This window comes from Tachyglossus aculeatus, chromosome 20, assembly GCF_015852505.1.
Source record: "Tachyglossus aculeatus isolate mTacAcu1 chromosome 20, mTacAcu1.pri, whole genome shotgun sequence".
Lineage (NCBI taxonomy): Eukaryota > Metazoa > Chordata > Mammalia > Monotremata > Tachyglossidae > Tachyglossus > Tachyglossus aculeatus.
The window spans coordinates 957,238-965,666 of record NC_052085.1 but is presented as its reverse complement, the minus strand read 5'-3'; the positions used below and the strand labels follow the sequence as shown (position 1 = coordinate 965,666).

General features: G+C 49.5%; 1 long non-coding RNA gene across 1 annotated transcript; it reads left to right on the top strand.

Moving 5' to 3' along the window:
• Window positions 1–1,168: 1,168 nt before the first annotated feature.
• On the top strand, window positions 1,169–7,941 carry LOC119941215. The gene is made up of 2 exons (XR_005455198.1): window positions 1,169–1,358; window positions 7,744–7,941. It is a non-coding gene; the product is annotated as an uncharacterized LOC119941215 (long non-coding RNA).
• Window positions 7,942–8,429: the final 488 nt, after the last annotated feature.

Genomic DNA, 8,429 nt, shown 5'->3' with positions numbered 1-8,429 from the left:
TTTCTCGAGCTCTCCGGAGAGCGAGCATCTTACTTGAAGAACAAAGGCAGGGCTGAACGGCTCATTAGAAGAAAGTCGTAATCCCGTGTCCCCGGCTCTTCTTCTTCCGACTCTCGGGACCAGACTGCACCTCGGGGATTCCTCCGAGGACCATCCGGACCCAGCCGAGAAGGTGGCCGGCAGGGGAAGGCAGGGCTTGGGTCGCTGGGAAGCGAGCCACTGAGCTCTGTGCTGGGGGTAACCAACGGCCCGGAAATAATAATCACCGAAATGACGCAGTCGGGTGCAGGGGAATTCTCTGTCATCGCCGCTCACCAACAACAGTAATTTGGCCACATTGATTGTCTCAGTGCCCAGTGCTCCTAGTGTGCAGCTGAAAATCAGTGGGTCGGGCACGCCCCCACCATCACCCCCAAGTGCTCTCTCCTCCCCTAATCCCAGAAACCGAGATGTCTCCCTTCTGGGGTCTAACGAGTTTTGGGTTCATGACCGGCTATGGCCCGCACCACTGCCCTCCTCTCAACCACCCCGCGTACCACTCCTAGCCCTGGTCATTGGAAGAAAAGAGGAGCCAGAAGTCCCCTGCCCAGAGGGAGGGCCTCTGTTGGTCCCAGTCCCAGACAGCTCCCTTGGCCCTCTCTTTTTTTTTAAAAAAAAGCTGTTTGTTAAGCATTTACTATGTGCCAGGCACTGTTCTAAATGCCGAGTTTAGGATCAAGGTAATCAGGTTGGACACAGTCCATTTCCCTCATGGGGCTCACAGTCTTAATCCCCATTATACTGGTGAGGAGACTGAGGCACAAAGAAGTGAAGTGGCTTGCCCAAGGTGACACAGCTAAGTGGTGGAGCCGGGATCAGAACCCACTTCCTTCTGACTCTCTGACTCATCCTCTATCCACTAGGCCACACTGCTTCTCTGGTCAGGGGCCGGAGCCTGCTCGGCAATCTCCCGCTCCTCCACAGTGGCGAATGTGAGGGCAGCTGGGCTTGTCTGGCCGGCCCGATGGGTGCTGCTCGCTCCCTGTTCACTAGCTCTGGCACATAGGAAGCGCTTAACAAATACCATTATTATCATTATTATTATTACGTCAGCATGACAGCTGCTCAGCCTGGCCTGGTAACATCGGCGCAGGGGGAGAAAGATAGTAGTGTCCAGTTGGCCCCTGGGCATCCCTCCCTCTGACCACTGGGCCGCCAATGCCTGGAGCATCCGGCTGGCCCTCGGACATCCCCCTCAACCACCAGCACTGAAACGGACAAAAGAAACTTTGCCTTAGACCGCAAGCTCCACATGGACCAGGGACGGTGTCAGAGCGGATTGTCTTGTTTCTACGCCGGTGCTTGGGCCACAGTAAGCGGTAATAAATGTCCCCATTTAGAATTGTTGCATTAATTCATAAAGAAGAGGTTACATCTGGCCACCCTAACCCCAGGGTGGACCCCAGGATAGTTTAAGTCTAGATGGGGCCACGTGACAGATGAGCTATCGACCCTTCCTCCCCTCTACTCGAGCTACCTGGAAGTGGGGTTTTCCCTCAGGGTGGGGGTGTCGAGGCCGTGTGAGGGAGAGAGGCGGCACGGCCGTAATTCCCCGGGGCCCAGAGCCGCGTGCAGCCCGTTCCAGGCAGCAGCTTCTCCCACAGCCAAGGCTTGCTGACTGGAGTTATCCCTCGGGAGTGCCAGAAGTGAGCTGCTAAAAATAGATGCCGCTTCCTTGGGGAGCTGGGGGTATTCCTGTCCTTGGCAGCCTCTCCGAGCTCCTGAAGAGAGGCCCAATGTGCTAATCTGTTGAGATAAAATTCAGCCGTCAGCCAGAGGTCACTGGGTGCAGCAGAAATTGGGAAAAGCAGCAACAATCGGCCCTGGCTCACCTGTCCTCCAGGTGCTCGGAGGCCTGTGGAGGTCTCCAGCCCCATAATCTCCCCAGACGACCCAGATCGAGGAGGAGGAGAGAGATGGAGAGGGACACATCCACCTTCCTTTCAGAATGAGGGTCTGGGGGCCTACAAGTTCCAGGGGAGTCCAAAGGGACCCTGGGAGGCTCAGTAGGGTCCAGCTGGCTCAGGGAAGAACTTGGGGGCCCACGGTGTCCCAAGGATTGATCAACAATAATAATAATAATAGTGATGTTATTCGTTAAGCACTTACTATGCACCAAGCACTGTTCTAAGCGCTAGGGTAGACACGAGGAAATCAGGCTGTCCCCCTTGGGGCTCACAGTAATAATCGTCATTTCACAGATGAGGTAACTGAGGCCCAGAGATGTGAAGTGCAAGCTGCCCAAGGTCACACAGCAGACAAGTGGCAGAGCCCGGATTAGAACCCATGTCCTCTGACTCCCAAGCCCGTAGCAAAGTCCAGGCCCTGACCCTTCGACTGCCGGGCTGAGAGACGGCACGTCCACTCGCTCCAAACCCGGTCAGTTTGGTCATTCATTTCCCACTCTCCGGTGTGCGAGCGCAGCTAACATTGATTTCAGCTTTGAAAGACGGGGCGGCCAGGGTAGGCCGGCCGGCACCTCCCTCCGCCCGCCCCCTGCACCCAGCAGAAAGACGGGCAGAGTGTCGCAGACCTCTGCGGTCTGGCACTCAGTCGGTATGATCTCGACGGATTCATCGACATCCACCTTTGGCCAAGGGCCTGCGTCTCGAACCGTCCCAACAGTTTCAGAAATAGTAGTAGGCGACCTCAGGGATCCTTCCCTCGAGGCAAGAGGGACAAAACGCAGGGAAATCTTACAACCTTCCCCGGCTAATTAGTCACACCCCAAATCTCATCAGTTCTCCAACTTGTACAGCCCAAGCGCTTACAACAGTGCTCTGCACACAGTGAGCGCTTAATAAATACGACTGAATGAATGCTCTAGCTACGTCTAATATTCATGCATTTATTCATTTATACCCACCCTCGGCAGCTGCACATCCAGACCTATTTATTCTATTATATTTATTCTAACTCCACTGCTTGTGATTAGTTCTAGGACTGCCTTCCCTGTTTGCGTATAAATTGCCCCGTGGACAGGAACAAATGTGGGGTTCTGTTGTTCCTCCCAAGCGCTTACCACAGTGCACTACGTCCAGTAAACAGCACGGCTACTACTAGAATGGCTCATAAACCTCAAGACCAAAGAACGGAGCCTGCAGGGAGGAGAACAAGTGGCACCTGCTACCTGGTGTGAGGATCGGGTCAGGCGGGCACCAGTGACCACAAAATGACAATGAGTAGAGTTCACTCTGAGTGGAGGGAGGCAGCATGGCCACCTGGAAAGAGCACAACGTTGTGAGTCACAAGCCCCGGGTTCTAGCCCCAGCTGGGCCACTGGCCTGCCGGATGATCCTGGACCAGTCACGTCATTCATTCATTCATTCAATCGCATTTATTGAGCGCTTACCGTGTGCGGAGCACTGGACTAAGCGCTTGGGAAGTCCAAGTTGGCAACATCTGGAGGCAGTCCCTACCCAGCAGTGGGCTCACAGTCTAGAAGGGGGGGATAGAGAACAGAACAAAACATGTTAACAAAATAAAATAAATAGAATAAATATGTACAAATAAAATAGAGGAATAAATACGTACAAACAAATATACAAATTACTCTATTTTAGAGAACAAAACAAAACATATTAACAAAATAAAATAAATAGAATAAATACGTACAAATAAAATACATAAATGGAGTAATAAATATGTACAAATATATATACAAATTACTCTATTTCATTTGTGAATATTTACTCTATTTATTTTATTTTGTTAATATGTTTTGTTTTGTTCTCCGAACCAGTTTCCTCTTCTGTAAAATGGGGAGAAGATCCAGCGCTTAGAACAGCGCTTTGCACATAATAAGCACTTAATAAATGCCATTATTATTATTATTATCCCTGATCTCCCTCACCGGTGAGCCCCATGTGGGACAGGGGCTGTGTCCAATCTAACTATTGTGTGTTTATCTAGCATTTAGCACAGTGCTTGGCACCTAGGTAGCACTGAACGCCTATTGTGATTATTAATATTATTGTTGCCATCGAGTGCCCAGGTCTCTGAAAGACTTCAGCTTTTCCTTTTCAGACATTTCTGGGTTTGAAAAACGAAATACTCCACATGACTTGTGTAGCATCCATTATGTATGAATAGATTCGGAAGCGGCATGAAAAAATGCGAATCAAAGAGGAACGCAGGCTTTATTGAAAAATGCTTCTATTATCGGAATCGTGCTGCGATTCTCCGAGTCCCTTTTTTTGAGCAAACATCTTTCTGTCTTCACAAACATTTACTGAGAACAAAAGTATTTTCAGAGCATATGGGCCCTGTCTCTGTGTGGATGTGAAAACTTCTGTCGTTCTGCTGACTGTCTCATTCTGAGTCACCCTGTAGTTTGGCACTAAACACCAGGATATTTTCATCAATTAAGAAGACGGAGATGCTTCCAACACAACACTGCCTCGGAAACTAGCGCCCTGTCCCCTCTAGTTTGGGGCAGCCCCACTAAGGCAATCAGTTCATGCTTTTCCTTGTCTTTGATCCTCACTCACCGCCGCCCCCGACAGAGGGTCCGAGTGGGTGTAATCAATCAATCAATCAATCAATCAATCAATCAATCGTATTTATTGAGCGCTTACTGTGTGATAATGATAGTTGTGGTACCTGTTAAGCCCTTCCTATGTGCCCAGAACCACACTGGTGAAGCAGCGTGGCTCAGTGGAAAGAGCCCGGGCTTTGGAGTCAGAGGTCATGGGTTCGAATCCCAACTCCGCCACAGGTGTGCTGTGTGACCTGGGGCAAGTCACTTCACTTCTCCAGCAGCGTGGCTCAGTGGAAAGAGCCCGGGCTCTGGAGTCAGAGGTCATGGGTTCAAACCCCAGCTCCGCCACTTGTCCGCTGTGTGACGTTGGGCAGGTCACTTAACTTCTCTAGGCCTCAGTTACCTCATCTGTAAAATGGGGATTAAGACTGTGAGCCCCCCGTGGGACAACCGGATCACCTTATAACCTTCCCAGCGCTTAGAACAGTGCTTTGCACATAGTAAGCACTTAATAAGTGCCATTCTTATTATTCTCTGAGCCTCAGTTACCTCCCCTGTAAAATGGGGATTAAGATTGCGAGCCCCATGTGGGACAACTTGATCACCTTGCATCCCCACCAGTGCTTGGAACAGTGCTCTGTACTTAGTAAGCGCTTAATAAATGCCATTATTATTATTCTCTGAGCCTCAGTTACCTCCCCTGTAAAATGGGGATTAAGATTGCGAGCCCCACGTGGGACAACTTGATCACCTTGCATCCCCACCAGCGCTTGGAACAGTGCTGTGCACATAGTAAGCGCTTAATAAATGCCATTATTATTATTCTCTGAGCCTCAGTTACCACCCCTGTAAAATGGGGATTAAGATTGCGAGCCCCACGTGGGACAATTTGATCACCTTGTATCCCCACCAGCGCTTGGAACAGTGCTCTGCACATAGTAAGCGCTTAATAAATGCCATTATTATTATTCTCTGAGCCTCAGTTACCTCCCCTGTAAAATGGGGATTAAGATTGCGAGCCCCACGTGGGACAACTTGATCACCTTGCATCCCCACCAGCGCTTGGAACAGTGCTCTGCACATAGTAAGCGCTTAATAAATGCCATTCTTATTATTCTCTGAGCCTCAGTTACCTCCCCTGTAAAATGGGGATTAAGATTGCGAGCCCCACGTGGGACAACTTGATCACCTTGCATCCCCACCAGCGCTTGGAACAGTGCTCTGCACATAGTAAGCGCTTAATAAATGCCATTATTATTATTCTCTGAGCCTCAGTTACCTCCCCTGTAAAATGGAGATTAAGATTGCGAGCCCCACGTGGGACAACTTGATCATCTTGTATCCCCACCAGCGCTTGGAACAGTGCTCTCTGCACATAGTAAGCGCTTAACAAATGCCTTCATCATTATTATTATTATTATTATTATACTGAGCGTCGGGGAGACACAAGATACAAGGGTCTCGGGCTTGTTGAACACGAATACAACATGGCATGCTCAGGGGCTCAGGGAAGTCAGCTCAGAGGAGAGCCCCCCATCTGGATTTACCCCCTGACAGATCCCGGCTCTTAACACGGGCGGGAGTGAATGGGACTGGCTCATTTCAAACCGCTTCAGGTGCCCTCAACATCACCATCACCTCCCCTTGGCTCCCCCCTCACACCCCACACAAACACACACACACTACACACCTCAACCAGAAGGAGAGAAACGCCTACTGGGATTCGGGGGAGAATCCTACTGGTCTCTCCCAAGGGCTGAGCACCCAGCTCTGCAAACAGTAGGCTCGCTCAGTAAATACCTCTAACTGAGGGAGGGTTTCTGACCGGAGAAATCACCTAACGTGTTTCGGAGTGGAGAAGACTAGCGCGAAACAGCTGGCTACCACCAGCACGGAGACCACAGAGGCATTTGAGACAGTTACGCTGACAACTGTCGTCATCATCATCATCAATCGTATTTATTGAGCGCTTACTATGTGCAGAGCACTGTACTAAGCGCTTGGGAAGTACAAATTGGCAACATATAGAGACAGTCCCTACCCAACAGTGGGCTCACAGTCCAAAAGTCTAAACTGTCTGGGGAAGCTATGCTGCTAGGTCCCAGCAACAGCGCTCCACTACAGCCATTTGGGCTGGAAATGGGCTTTGTATTCAGAATTACTGAATTATAATTATAAGTATTATAATATAATATTTATAACAATTTTTAGACTGTGAACCCACTGTTGGGTAGGGACTGTCTCTATATGTTGCCAACTTGTACTTCCCAAGTGCTTAGTACAGTGCTCTGCACACAGTAAGCACTCAATAAATATGATTGATAGATTGATAATAATATTGCTATAATTAATTATCTTTTAATAATTATATAATTATATAAATAATTATAATTATTAACACTGTGCGCTACAACATGTAATGCACCAAGGAATCAGAGTGACTTGGAGGAAAGAGCACCAGTCTGAGAGCCAAGAGACCTGGGTTCTAACCCCGGCTCAGCAAATGGCCTGCTGTGTGACCTTAGGCAAGTCGCTTAACGTCTCTGGGGCCCGGTTTCCTCACCTGTAAAATGGAGGTAAGGCACCTGGTCGCCTTCCCTCTTAGACCGGGAGCTGCTTGTGGGACAAGGGCTGAGTCTGTCAATAACACCCCTCCCCATTTTTACCGGGGTTGGAGGGTGGAAGGGGTGGAAATAAGGGGTGAAGAGGGGGACAGAGTCCTGGGGCTCATGCACCCCATTTGCTTCATGACAAGAAGTTGCTGAGGGAAAAACCGAACTTTCCAAGGGCTTCAACACCAGGTCTTCTCTGTTCAGGAGGATAATCACCCGAGATTTCCCTCCTCCCAAATCAAGGCTATTCAGCACATGACAAAGAACCATCAAGAACGATGATGAGCGGAACTCACGCCAGCATTTCTCCGGGAACATCCTATGACTTCTTCCCTCCGCCGCCTAGCAATTCCACCCTCCCTGCAGCTCCGGCTGCCTGAGGCCTGCCGGTCGGGATGGCTGTCCCCAGCGGGATCTAGGGCTGAGGCAGTGCGATCCGCTCTTCAGAACGCAGGACTGGGAGGCAGGAGACCCGCATTCGAGATTCTAGACTGTAAACTGTTTGCGGGCAGGGAACGTTGTCTACCAACTCTGTTATGTAGTACTCTCCCAAGTGCTTGGCACACAGTAAGGCTGTTCATGACCACGCCGTAATTCCCTTCCTTTTAACAGATCTGGAACCTGCCATCTGCAAGAGATCACTTGGTCCATCCCCCTGCCATCACACCTAGTGAGAAGACAATCCCTTGGGAAGTCATCTTCTTCATTTTCAAACCAACTTTCAAGGCATCATTTCTGATTTTCTTAGCCCTCAGTGGAAATGCCCCAGGATGATAATTGCCCAATAGTAAAATGGTAACTTCCAAATTATTTCATCTATGGTATTTACTGAGCATTTATTGCATGCAGAGCACTATACTAAGCACGTGGGAGACTACAATACAGCAGAATTGTAGACATGCTCCCTACCTACACAGGCTAGAGGAGGAGCTTACCGTCTAGAGGACTCCTCAACTGCACCCCCAAGTATTCCCAAATGAATATTCCTTGACCTTCTTCTCCTTTTTGTCTTGAAAATAGTAGGCTGGACCAAATGTCCTCCAAACTTCCCATTGCCGAGGCCTTTTTGACCAAGAGGAGGCTGAGCCAGCAGAGATTCATTCATTCATTCAATCGTATTTATTGAGTGCTTACTGTGTGCAGAGCACTGTACTAAGCACTTGGAAGCTGAAAAGGCAGATGTTTTCTGTAAGATGAACAAAGGCAAAGCAAGAAGCTTTATTACCTCTCAGAGAGGCCTTCCCACCCCTGGCTTCCTAACCCCTCAGAGAGGCCAATCTGCCCCTGGTTTTCTTGCC